Source organism: Desmodus rotundus, chromosome 5, assembly GCF_022682495.2.
Source record: "Desmodus rotundus isolate HL8 chromosome 5, HLdesRot8A.1, whole genome shotgun sequence".
Classification (NCBI taxonomy): domain Eukaryota; kingdom Metazoa; phylum Chordata; class Mammalia; order Chiroptera; family Phyllostomidae; genus Desmodus; species Desmodus rotundus.
This window is the reverse complement of record NC_071391.1, coordinates 102,336,904-102,350,501: the sequence shown is the minus strand read 5'-3', so window position 1 is coordinate 102,350,501 and position 13,598 is coordinate 102,336,904. Positions and strand designations below refer to the sequence as shown.

At 42.2% G+C, this 13,598-nt stretch overlaps 1 protein-coding gene and 1 non-coding gene across 5 annotated transcripts in view; one reads left to right on the top strand and one right to left on the bottom strand.

Moving 5' to 3' along the window:
- Window positions 1-13,598, top strand: part of AFF3 (ALF transcription elongation factor 3) — a 571,288-nt gene that overhangs the window by 85,843 nt on the left and 471,847 nt on the right. The window lies entirely within an intron of this gene.
- Window positions 9,890-10,020, bottom strand: LOC112315241 (small nucleolar RNA SNORA24). Its single transcript, XR_002975873.1, has one exon. It is a non-coding gene; the product is annotated as a small nucleolar RNA SNORA24 (small nucleolar RNA).

Sequence of the window (13,598 nt, the reverse complement as noted above, 5' to 3'; positions counted from 1 at the left end):
ATCTTCTTTTTCTTAGATAAGTCCCTTTAACATTTCATATAATAATGGCTTGGTGATGATGAACTCCTTTAACTTGACCTTCTCTGGGAAGCACTTTATCTGCCCTTTCATTCTAAATAATAGCTTTGCTGGATAGAGTAATCTTGGATGTAGGTTCTTGCCTTTCATGACTTGGAATACTTCTTGCCAGCCCCTTCTTGCCTGTAAGGTCTCTTTGGAGAAATCAGCTGACAGTCTTATGGGAACTCCTTTGTAGGTAACTGTGTCCTTATCTTTTGCTGCTTCTAAGATTCTCTCCTTCTGTTTCATCTTGGCTAATGTAATTATGATGTGCCTTGGTGTGTTCCTCCTTGGGTCCAGCTTCTTTGGGACTCTCTGAGCTTCCTGGACTTCCTGGAAGTCTATTTCCTTTGCCAGACTGGGGAAGTTCTCCTTCATTATTTGTTCAAATAAGTTTTCAATTTTTTGTTCTTCCTCTTCTCCTTCTGGCACCTCTATAATTCAGATGTTGGAACGTTTCAAGATGTTCTGGAGGTTCCTAAGCCTCTCCTCATTTTTCCGAATTCTTGTTTCTTCATTCTTTTCTGGATGGATGTTTCTTTCTTCCTTCTGGTCCACACTGTTAATTTGAGTCCCAGTTTCCTTCGCATCCCTGTTGGTTCCCTGTACATTTTCCTTCGTTTCTCTTAGCACAGCCTTCATTTTTTCATCTAATTTGTGACCAAATTCAACCAATTCTGTGAACATCCTGATTACCAGTGTTTTGAACTGTGCATCTGATAGGTTGGCTATCTGTTCACTGCTTAGTTGAATTATTTCTGGAGCTTTGATCTGTTCTTTCATTTGGGCCTTTTTTTTTTTTTTTTGGTCTGGGCACACCTCTTACGTAAAGAGGCGGAGCCTTAGGTATTCACCAGGGGCGGGGTAAAGCTGGTTGCTGCTCTGTGACGCTGTATGTGGGGGAGGGGCCGAGAGGGAGCAATGGCACTTGCTCCACTCTCTGCCGGACTTCAGTCACTCCCTTCACTTCCCACAATCAAACTGGGCCCCTCTGGCACTCATTCGCAAGTGGGTGGGCTTGTGCACGCTGTAGGTTCCTGTGGGTCTCTCCAATGACCTCTCCTGTGAGACTGGGAGTTTCTCCCGCTGCCTCCTCAATCCCCATGGGTGTTTTCAATCAGAGGTTTGAGGCTTTATTTCCGGGCGCTGGAGCCATGGGTTGTGAGGTCTGTTTCACTCCCCTGCAGTTCCTCTGCTTATCTATGCGCGAATGTAGGGCTGTGGGGTCTGCTAGAGGTAGACTGCCTGCCCCATTTGCTCCACAACCCGCCAAGTCTCTGAGTCCGGCTTCCCAGCCACAAGTCCTGTCCACCCGGTTCCCTGTCTCTGCCCCTCCTACGGGTCTGGATGAATGTATCTTCTTTATCTCCTTGGTTGTTGGACTTCCTTCCGTACTGTTCGATTTTCTGTCAGTTACGCCTCCATCTTGGTTTCTGCTCCTATTCAGATTTTTTGCCCATTTTTAGATAGGCTATTTTTATTTTTTTCATTGAGTTTTAAGAATTCTTTACAATTCTAAATATTAGTCCCTTATCAGATATATGATTTGCAAATATTTTCTCCCATGTGTCTTTGTACTTCTTGATGATATTCTTTGAAACATAAAAGGTTTTAATGTTGATGAAATACACTTTATTTTTCGTTGTTGTATTTTGGTGTCATATCTGAGAATGCTTTGCTAATTAAGGTAATGAAGATTTACTCCTATATTTTCTAAGGTTTTTATAGTTTTAGCTTTTAGATTTAGGTCTGTGATCTATTTTGAATTAATTTTTGTGTGTGGTATGAGGAAGGAAGTCTCTTGCTTTACTTCCTAAGAGAGTGTAGGAAGTCTGCTTGGGTTCCTCCAGACTTCCCTTGTGTCGTCTCCCTTATGATCCAGATTTGTATCCTTACTTCATGGCTATAATAAATCTTAGTTATTAATATAAGTATTTGTGGTGTTTGTGTCCTTTCAGCAGATACTTGAGTATGGCAGTGATCTTAGGGCTCCCTAACACAGGGTCCAGTTTCATCCATTTGCATGTTACTATCCAGTTGTCCTATCATCACTTGTTGAAAGAGGACATAGAGTTTCAAAGAGAAATGTAACTCCTGAAAGTTCAGGAACCCCAAATGTCTTATACATGTAGTGAGTATGTGGACTAGGATAGGAACCCACTTCAGTTCAGTCTGTCATAACAAAAATACTGAAGACTCAGTGCCTTAAACAACAGATATTCACTCCCCACAATTCTGAAGGTGGGGATGTTTACGATCAGGTGCCAGCTGATTCCTCTTTCTGGTTTGTAGATGAATGACCTTTTGCTACATTCTCTCATGGTGGAGAGAAAGAAGGCTCTGGTTTACTCTTCTTATAGGGCACTAATCCCATCAGAGGAGCCCACCCTCTTGACCTCATCTAAGCCTTACTATTTTCCAAAGGGCCCAACTGCAAACACCATCACGCTGGGGATTAGGGTTTTAACATACTAAGTTTGGGGGACACAGACATTTAGTCTGTAAGAGAACCCTATATTTTAAATTTAGGACCAACTCTGGGCCACCTCATATTTACTCACTCTTTCTCTGGATGGGATATATCAAAATGGTACTTTCCTTGCATTTGCTGGCTGTATACTTCATTGTAGTCATGTGCTTCAAGCTACCAGCCTTGTGTATATGATGTACTTCTTGTGTAAAAAGCAACCTTGGATATCTGGCTTTCATTATCCAGAATTACTGCTTAAAAGATCAGCTATCCACTTAATAAAAAGGTGTATACATTCTTTAAAACTGTATGTAAGTCTTACTATCTTTTTTTTTTTTTTTTGGTGGAGGCCTTTTATTTTTCAACTGCGTCTCAAAAAGTCTTGTAGTCTTCATAAAAAAAAAAGTAACATGGTAACCCTGGCTGGGTGGCTTAGTTGGTTGGAGCATCATCTCATACACCAAAAGGTTGGGGGTTCAATTCCCAGTTAGGTCACATACCTAGGTTATGGCTTTGATCCCTGGTCAGGGCACGTGCAGGAGGTGACCAATCTCTTTCTCTCAAATCAGTAAACATGTCGTTGAGTGTGGACTAAAAGAATAGTTTGGTATATCTGAAGGAGCATGAACTGTGGGTGCAGAAGACTTGAATGAATGCTATTTGTTACTCGCAGTTATGCAACTGGGTGACTGAGTCCTCTGAGCCTCAATTTCCAGCAGAATTGTTGAGCAGAATAGCTGAGATGATATTTATAATATACCTAGCATATCATAGTCACTCAATAAATATAGTAGTCACTCAATAAATAATGGTTGTTATTTTGTAGTTGATAATTGAAACTCCAGCTCATTTTTTCTGTGTGATCTTTTTTTTTTTGAATGTCCTATTTGAATATGCTTCAGGTCAGTCTTATTCTTAGAAAGTTAATGTAGTTATTCTTTTATCACTAGTGTGATTTACTTTAGCTATTTGAGAGTTGAAACCTCACAAGTTTCAGGGTATGTTCCCAAGGGATTGGTGATGGATAGTAGTTAATCTTGATTCCAGGAAACGTAGGTGCTGAGGGATTCATGGAATATATGTTTGCATTTCTGCCAGAACAGCTCACAAATTATATAGGTTGTAAATGCAGGTAGCTTCTTTGTGAGAGGAGAAACTCCCTCTAAGTAGTCCAGCTTTCTAGTGAAGACAAAGTTTCTTCAACAAGACGGGAGAGACTTTACAAATTGTGGGGAGGTAGAATTGAGTTTAAATGAATAGGAACAGATTGATGAGAAAAGAATGTGAGCAACAGTAAAGGAAGGATAAATGGTACCCATAGGGTAGAGAGTAACAAATATTTGTGATGCTGTGGAGGAGGTAGATGGAATTAATAACACTGATAATAATACTTACTAGTAGTTATAATAGGTATCATTTATTGAGCATTTACTGTGTGGTATGTGTACTGTGCAAAATGCCTTGATCATGTATTTATTCACTTAAGAACAAAGATTCCATACGATAGAGTCAAGAGTTAAACAGGTTAAATAAATTATTCTAAGGTTACACAGCTAGTAAATGGCAGATCCAGAATGTAAATCCAGTGTGGCTAGAGACTTCGACAGAGATGGTTTTCCCTTTTTCTAGAGTGTATGACAGACCTGAAAACCCACCAGATCTATGAGATACTGTCTACCCCATTCTTCTCAGCTTTTCCTCTGGGACCAGCTGTTCAAACTGGATACTTTTCAGAGTGAAGAGGGCTCTGTTAACACTTACTTCAGGGCAAAAGTTATATACCTGACTGTCCCAGGCACACTGAAACATATGGTCACCTCTATGTGGGAGTTTTAAAGCATTTATATTTGGAGCCAAAATTAAAAATTAAAAAAGAAAAAAGAAGACATAGCCTTATTTAGAACAGATGGAGTGGTATAAACAGGGGACATGGAGACACAGAACTGCTGGACTCCTATTTTGATTGTACCACATTTATCAGGAAAAATGACCTTGAAATTGGAAAGGATAGAGTAAATATGGTTAGGAGAAATTAAAACTCAAGATAGAAGAGATAATGAGAGCTGCTAAGAGTACATTTAGGTCTCCTGAGCACTGAGAGAACTTGCAGATGTGATTGTGGAACCACTTCAGATAATGTTTTGTGAATCAAGGAGACCAGAATGCCAGAACATTGTAAATGATTTCACTGAACATGTCCCAGTTTCTAAGGGGGAGAAGCATAGTTTAGAAGCTACAGATGGGTGAGCTTAAGTCAGTTTCTGATGAAATTCCAGAAGCAATTTTAAACAGATGTTTGTGAACATATAAAAAGGCAGCAGTGATTACTGGGAGACAGGAAGAATTCTGTAAGAACAGGTTTGTTCCTGTTTAAATGGGATCATTAGTATGACGGAGGAAGGGAATGTCAGAGAGTGAATATTGATTTCAGCAAGCCATTTGAGAGTCTCTCATGAATGGCAAGGTGGAGAAATGTGAGCTGGGTGATAATACAGTTTGATGAGATTATATTTGATGGCACAACCATTTTAAAACTGGGTAATGAATGGATTAATTGACAAGTCCATGGACCAAATATGGCCTGCCACTTGTTTTTGTAAATAAAGTTTTATTGGAATAGTCACGCTGTTCATTTACATATTATCTGTGGCTGCTTTTATGATACAATAGAAGGACAGCAGTTTTGGAAGAGACCATATGGCCCACAAGACCTAAAATATTTACTATTTGGCTGTTTTACAAAAAATGCTGACCCCTGGCCAAAGAAAACACTGGTTTTCAGACCAGCTACATATTAATGGAATTTAAGAATTAGAATCTAAGAAGTTCTCATTAATGCCCTAGCTTGTCCTTCTCCACCCTTACCAGCTGCGTAAGAATCTCTGAGGTTGAGTCTGCCTTTTTTAAAAAAAGTTCCGAAGTGATTGAGCTGTGCAGTCAGGGCTAGAGACTGCTGACCTGGAGGGAGGGTGTAGTGACGGATGCTGCAGGGTCGGAGGCCAGGACTCATCTCATGTTAGAGATGATAGTACATTAGCCAATCTCAGGCTGACGCAGGTGAGGAGAAGAGACGGCCCCCTAGGTCACAGAATAAGAATTGCAGAATTTCTGCCCCCAGCCCAAGGTAACAAAATAATGTCGATTTTAGTAATAAATGCAGAGTTCTGTGTGTAAACACTCAAGGTCCTCTGCAGAAGTGTTGGGTGATGATTTACTCATGGTAATTCATGTGAAAGTGAGCTAAGAATTACCTGCAGACCCAAGATTAGCCAACATTATACCATAACCAGGAGAACCAAACTGAAACAAAACTAACAATACCATCCAAGGCAGTATCAGACTATTTTAACGTAATTATGATGAAACCCAAAGATAAAAGTTTCACTATATTCTGCTTAGGTGAGATCACATCTGTTAGATTCAGCTCCTGACTGCTGAGAAGATGGCTAATTTGGCTTTGGATTCTCACCAAGTGCCACCCATTTTATGTTATGTTATGTTATGTTATGTTATGTTACTCTATTCTACTCTTTTTTTATCCTCATCGAAGGCATGTTTGTTGACTTTTTTAGAGAGAGGGGGAGGGAGAGTACAAGAAAAGAAGAGAAACATCTGATCTGTTGCCTCTCACACATGCCCTGACCAGGAACCGAACCCACAACCCCAGCATGTGCCCTCACTGGGAATCAAACCTGCGACCTTTTGGTTTATGGGACAGTGCTCCAACCAACTGAACTACGCAGGCCAAGATTGTACCACCCCACCCCCTCCTTTAAAACAAGATGAGCTGCATGGGAGTCAGGGAGGTTTTGTCTCTGGGAGGTGTTCAAGCATAGATTGGATGACCATTTGGCAGAAGTTAAGATTTGGAAAATATCTGGTGATTGTAGTATCAGGTTTTCCAGAGAAACAAAACTAATTGGGTATGTGTGTATATACAAAGAGATTTATTGTAAGGAATTAGCACACATGATGTGGAGGTCAGCAAATCCCAAGACCTACAGGGTCAATTTGCAAACTGGAGAGGATGAAGAGCCAATGATGGAAGTTCCAGTCTGAGCTCTAAGGCCTGTGAGAAAGGAGAACTGATGGTATAAGTACCAGTCTTAAGGTCTAAAGGCTCAAAACACAGGAAGAGTGTCGATGTTTTAGTTCAAGTCTGAGGGCAAGTCAATGTCCTAGTTCTTGTCCCAGTTTGAAGGCAATTGAGTGAAAGAATTCTCCTTTCCTGGGGGAGGTCAGCCTTTTTGTTCTATTCAAGCCTTCATAGGATTGGATGAGGCCCACTCGTGTTGGGGAGGGTGCTCTGTTTTATTCAGGCCAATGATTCAAAAGTTAACCCAATCCAGGAACCACCCTCACAGACACACCCAGAATAATGTTTGATCAGATGTCTGGGCACCCCATGGCCTAGTCTGGTTGACACAAAATTAACCATTACTGTGACTGTCTAATGCCACGTCCTCATTTTGTGGATGAGAAAATAGTCTCAGGAGACCTGAATTGCCCTGTGTACCCCAGTGGGCAAGGCAGCTCTAGGGTTTGGGTCTCCTAGATCTCTTCCTGCCAGACTGTTGAGTAGATGCAGAGGGTGTGCTAATGACCTGTAGGATTCTCTCCAATTCCCAGGATTAGGTGGACTCTGCTGGGGGGGGGGCGGGGGGGGGGAAGAAGGGATGAGAAACCTTAACTATGACAAAGAACTACAGCCACTGGAAAGTGTAGTGTGAGGGTTTGAGGAGCCAGTTCATCACCTGGATACAGAGGGGCTCAGCGTACACCCAGTTGACAGCCATAGGCTTCTGTACTTGAATTTTCTACATAAATGCCCTTCATTCCTCTTCAAGGAGCACCAAATGCCAGTTAATCCTCTAATGCTGTCAAGAGGATGAGGAAGAGGGATCTTTAGACAGGATTCATGCTGGTATGCATAATTAATTGAATGAAGGTCACCGGTGGAGTCCACAGGTGGAGTGCACTATGTTTTCAGCAATGGCCTCGTCTTGTTGAACCAGAAGATTATTTGGCCAAAAAGATGCAAGGCACTCAAAGGGAAACGTTCTCTCCAGTACTGCTCCTGACAGCCATGGTGGTAGGCTGAGCGTCAAAGGCTGTTTCACATACCTTATTTTTCCTGGCCCAGAGATACCAGTGGACGTTACACATTATTATCCCCACCCCACAGGTGAGAAGTCTGAGCTCCAGATGCCTTTTCTTCATCATGGGAGAAATGGTTTGAAAATCATACAGTTTCTAATGTAACTCTTGCAGAGTCAAAACTCTGTTGCTGTCAAACAGCAGAATTTGAAATTCCATAGCGGCTAACCTGTTGACACCCAGCACACTTCAGGTGTTGTATAAATAAAGTCAACAGGCTGACTTTTGAGTAAAACATAATTTCTCAGCTGCTGCCAAGAGGAAGATAATTGATGAGAAAAGGTAAATATCAATGCCTTTTTGATTACCTGTTGTTTTAGATTACCTCAGCTTCTCTTCATCATTGCACGGGAACTTAAAAGCTATGCAGAAGAGCCTCTCTGTGTAAATTTCCTCCTTTCCATTTCCCTCTTGTCACATTTCCTAACACCCTTTTAAGAGAAGCCCTGCCCTTGGGGAAGGCAGGAATTAGTTGCTAACTTTCTAATTATTACAAGTGTGTTCAACAAATCACGGATGAGAGGCATGCATGTTGCAGGTGCCCATGTGAGAGCAAACCATGAGAGGCTGCTGGAGCGAATGTTACAGGTGCGCCGTTCCCGTTCTGCCCTCCAGGAGACCTAATTTAGGGTAATAGTGAATGGATTGCGAATGCTGAGGAGTTTTGTGTCTCGGTTTACAAATCCATTATCATTAAACTCTAAACTGTAAAAATTGGAAAATGGATCTGCCAAGTTTAATAGCAATCTCTAAATCCAGCTCCTGCACTTAGAAGAGGGTAGGGTCAGATGGGTAGGCAGTTGGAGAGTTTGGTGTTAACATGAGGCTGTTATGGACCCATGCTAAGCAAGGATAGTCCTAGAAGGCAGCTCTGGATAGCCACCCACCAGACAACTTGGGCAGGACACCCTCATTGCCCTTTCCTAGATTCACTTGTGGATGAGAGGTGAGGGGATGGGAAGTTAGCTGATTCCGAGCTACTTCTGCCATTTTTCTTTATAACTTTACAATTTACTTAAGTGTTGTCAATTTCTTAAACCATAAATAGAAATCTTAATCTTATTCTTTCCCCTATGAAATTAGTTTTAATACTGAAACTTGAAAAAAGAAACTGAGTGGCATGGTTGCTTATCCCTAGATTGGCTCTTTGGTAAAAGGGATTTAGTTCGTATGAGCAGCCAAACAAACATGACAGTAGCACACGTAAGAGGGAGCGAAGATTCCGTACAGTAAGCTCAAAAGTCTGTTTTCCCTGCCGCCCTACTCCAGTCCCCTTCTGTGACTGAACATCCCAGGGCCCTTTGAAAATCCATTTGTGTTTTTTGTTGAATGCATCTCAGGTCTTGAGGACTCACAGCCTGGAGAGGTATTGATTGCACTTAAGGGTCCATTACTTAGGTAAACCAAATAATGTAACTGATCTTGGCTCTAATTGATCAAATCTCTCCCACAGTGTTGGAAAGATTGTAATCTAATTACTGTGGTTCCTGGTTTCTAAGGTGAAGGTTACATTTTGCTGAAATTTATCCTGCTTCAGCAACCTCTTTATCCAGTGTCTAATCTTGAAACACAGATACAGTGTGTGTTGTACCAGTATGAACTTGGAGGTGCACACGCAGAGAGACATACACAAATCAGCTACACCTCTGAAGCTCCCGGGGTTTTAATTTTGACTCTTTATAAATGGCAGATAAGAAATGTGAGCCATGTTAGTTTTTTCCTTTTAACTTTTTATAGCATGACAGAGGGTGGTACTGCCTCATCAGGTTCACTACTAGCCTCTCTTGTTTCTCCTGACAAGCTTTGCCTCATCCTGATTCTTCCCTTTTCTGGAAGTAGAAGATCTATTACCAGTTTCAGAACATGCAAGCACAGGATGTGTGAAGACTGTTGTTAAAAGCTGTTGAGCTGCTGATTTATCCATGGATCAGCTACCCTGATCTTAATGGGCTCTTAACTAATCTTTTTTTTTACTTTAAATATTTTTTTATTTTTTAATTTCAGTTGATGTGCAATATTATATTAGTTTCAGGTGTATAGTCCAGGGATTAGACATTGTATATCTTGCTAAGTTATCATCCTGATAAATCTAGTACCCATCTGACATCATACATAGTTGTTACAATATTATTGACTATATTCCTTATGTTGCACTTTACATCCCCATTGCTATTCTTTTTTTGTTTTGTTTTTTACAGTGTAGAATGTTACTTGTGCAAGTCAGAATCTGATACCAATTAAATGGTGAAAGCTTTGCCAATAAACAAGAATATGCTCTTCCATGGCTAGGAAGGGAGACTGCCACAGTTGACAGGTCCCAAAGACACATGGACCCTGTGACTGTTCTTTAACAGCCAGTTGGTACTTCACAATCCCATCACCTCTTCACCCATTCCCCCGACTCTCCTCCCATCTTAAGGAAGACCTTTTAACATCTCTTGTAATGCTGGCTTGGTGATGATGAGCTCCTTCAGCTTTTTCTTGTTTGGGAAGGTCTTTATCAAGATGTCTTTAGATTCTAAATGGTAGCTTTGCTGGGTAAAGTAATCTTGGTTGTAGGCCTTTGCTTTTCATAACTTCATATATTTCTTGCCAGTCCCTCCTGCAAAGTTTCTTTTCTTTGTTTGTTTGTTTGTTTTAGAAAATAACTTTTTTCTTTTTTTTTAAATTTTTATTGTTATTCAATTACAGTTGCATGCCTTTTCTCCCCATCCCTCCGCCCCACCCCAGCTGAACCCACCTCCCTCCCCCACCTCAACCCTCCCCCCCGATTTTGTCCATGTGTCCTTTATAATAGTTCCTGCAATCCCCTCTTCCCACTGTCCCCACCCCACTCCCCCCTGGCCATTGCTAGACTGTTCCTAACCTCAATGTCTCTGGTTGTATTTTGTTTGCTTTTTTCTTCTATTGATTATGTTCCAGTTAAGGGTGAGATCATATGGTATTTGTCCCTCACCGCCTGGCTTATTTCACTTAGTATAATGCTCTCCAGTTCCATCCATGCTGTTGCAAAGGGTATAAGCTCCTTCTTTCTCTCTGCTGCGTAGAATTCCATTGTGTAAATATACCATAGTTTTTGGATCCACTCAAGGGACATAAAGGAAAGAATAAACAAATGGGACCTCATCAAAATAAAAAGCTTCTGCATGGCTAAAGAAAACAGCACCAAATTACAAAGAGAACCAACAGTATGGGAAAACATATTTGCCAATGATACCTCAGACAAGGGCCTGATCTCCAAAATATATAAAGAAGTCACACGACAGCACTCCAGGAAGACAAAGTTTCTGTTGAGAAATCAGCTGACAGTCTTATGGAAGCTCCCTTGTAGATAACTAAGTGCTTTTCTCTTGCTGCTTTTATGACTCTCTCTTTCTGTCTTTAATGTTTGCCATTTTAATTATGATGTGTCTTGGTGTGGGCCTCTTTGGGCTCAACTTGTTTGGGACTCTCTGTGCTTCCTGGTATTGTATGTCTGTCTGTTTTCCTTCACCAGGTCAGGCAGATTTTCTGTCATTTTTTTAATACAGGTTTTCAATTCTTTGCTCTCTCTTCTTCTGGCAACCTCATGATGTGAATGTTGGTACACTTGAAGTTGTCCCAGATGCTTCTTATACTTGCTTAATTTTTCTGGATTATTTTTTCTTTTTGCTGTTCTGATTGGATGTTTTCTGGTTTCTTACCTTCCAAATCTCTGATTTGGTCCTCTGCTTCATCTGCTCCACTGTTGATTCCCTGTAATATAGTCTTCATTTCAGTTAGTATATTCCTCATTTTTGACTGGTTCTATTTTTGTTTTCTAATTCTGTTTTTGTTTTGTCTTTGTTGATGTTCTTACTGAGATCACTGAGGATCTTTACAACCAATGTTTTGAACTCTGCATCTGATAGATTGCTTATCTCCCTTTTGTTTAGGGTTTTTTTTTTCTGGAGTTTTGTTCTGTTCTTTCATTTTAGGCGTGTTTCTTTGTCTCCTCCTTTTGGCAGCCTCCCTGTGTCGGTTTCTATGTATTAGGTGGAGCTGCTACATCTGCTGGGCTTAGTAGAGTGACCTTACATAGTAGGTGCCCTATAGGGCTCAATGGTGCAGCCTCCCATCACCCAAGCTGAGTGCTCCAGGTGCACCTCCCCCCGTGTGGGCTGTGTACTCCCTTCTGTTGTAGTTGAGCTTTGATTATTGTTGGCACATCAATGGGAGGGATTTACCCCCAGGCTGAATAGCTGTAAGGACTGTCTATGACCATGGCCACTGTAGAGGATCAGCTGTGCTGGGCCTGACCCCATGGAGCAGGACTTACTTCAGCAGGGCTCTGGTGCCCACTGAGCCGTCCTTTTGAGTGTGTTGCTTGTGGAGATGGCTCTGGGGGCCTCCTGGGAGGTGTCAAGCCAAGGTCAGCCACTACCTGTGACCTGCCCAAGCCACCTGGCTTGAGCTGCAAAGCAATCTGCAGATGAGAATGAGTAGACACTGCTACTTATGCTGGGCTTGGAGGTGCCCAGGAGAGGCCAAGCTATGAACCAAGGCTGGCTGCCGCTAGTTCTAAGCCTGGGGCCACTTAACAAGAGGTATAGGGAACGCTGAGGCCAGAGGATACTTGTTTGAGAGATTTTAGGAAAGTCTGAAGGATGAGCCAAGACAGGTTGTTAGTATGGAAAAGGTACTGGAAGTAGCTTGGGTGGGCCCACAAGTTGGATGGGATGGGGTATCAGGGAGTCACCAGGGTGGGGCAACAGTGTGAGCCAGGTCTTTGGGGTCTCAGATATGGCGCCAACTTGACAGCTCTGTGGGGAGAGGGCTCAGAATAGCAACAGTGGCCTCTACTAGCACTTCTCTCTGAGAGAAAGCAGCCCCTTCAGCTCTCGTCCTGATGTTAGACAATTCAGTTCCACCTTATATGTACCTGGTACCTTTGGAGCTGCTATCCCAGTGCTGGAGCTCAGAGGGAGTGAGTCCTAGTAAGTCTGTGTGTAGGCCCTTTATGAGGAACTCTCTTTCTTAGCTACAATCCGTATTGGTTTATACAGCCTGAGTTATAGGGACTTCTCTTCCTAGCACTGGAACCCTGGGCTGGGGTTCTGGTGTGGGGCTGGGACCTCTCACTCCTCAAGGGGGACCTCTGCAGCCTCATAATCTCTCCCGATTCTTATCCACCACATGTGGGTATGGGACCAGCCCGCTGTGCATCTCTGCCCCTCCTACCAGTCTTGATGTGGTTTTTTCTGTGTATCCTTAATTGTAGGACTTCTGTTAAGTTAGACTTCATGTGGTTCTGAATGATGGTTGTTCTGTAGTTTAGTTGTAATTTTGATGTAGTTGTGGGAGGATTTGAATACTGCATTTACCTATGCCACCATCTGGAACATAACTAGTTTTAACTAGTCTTGCTAGCAGCCCTCTGCACCTTCCTGAGAGGCATTGCATTGGCTCAGTTTGAATTTTCTGGTTCTTTCCAGAAACATCTTTAAGCTTCCTTAGTTAGGCCTGGTTTAACCTGCAGGTTAAAATGTGGGTCTGGGGTGAGAGTGAGCAGATGCTAAACAAAGTGGCTTGTTAACTACCCTAACCAGTAGTTTAACCATGTTTAAAGAAGACTACCAGAATGACTGTTGGAGTTAGAAAGAACAGACATGCTGTAAGCAGAAATCAGAAATCGAGTTAAAAGATAATGTACCCAGCATTTCTGCAATGCCACAGTTGCCAGAAAGCTTGGTGGCAGTCTCAGGGTGCAGCAAAGAGCCTGTTGTGCGCTTCTTCTGTCCAGATAGGGGAGGATTGGAGACAGACCCTGGAATGTCACGCTCTTCCTCCAATGGCACTATCCATCAGTCCACCTTAATTAAAGTGCAGCAGGCAAGCCCTCCCCCCCTGGGAGAGATCGTCAGCATCACCTGCTGTATGGGAGTTAGTGAGT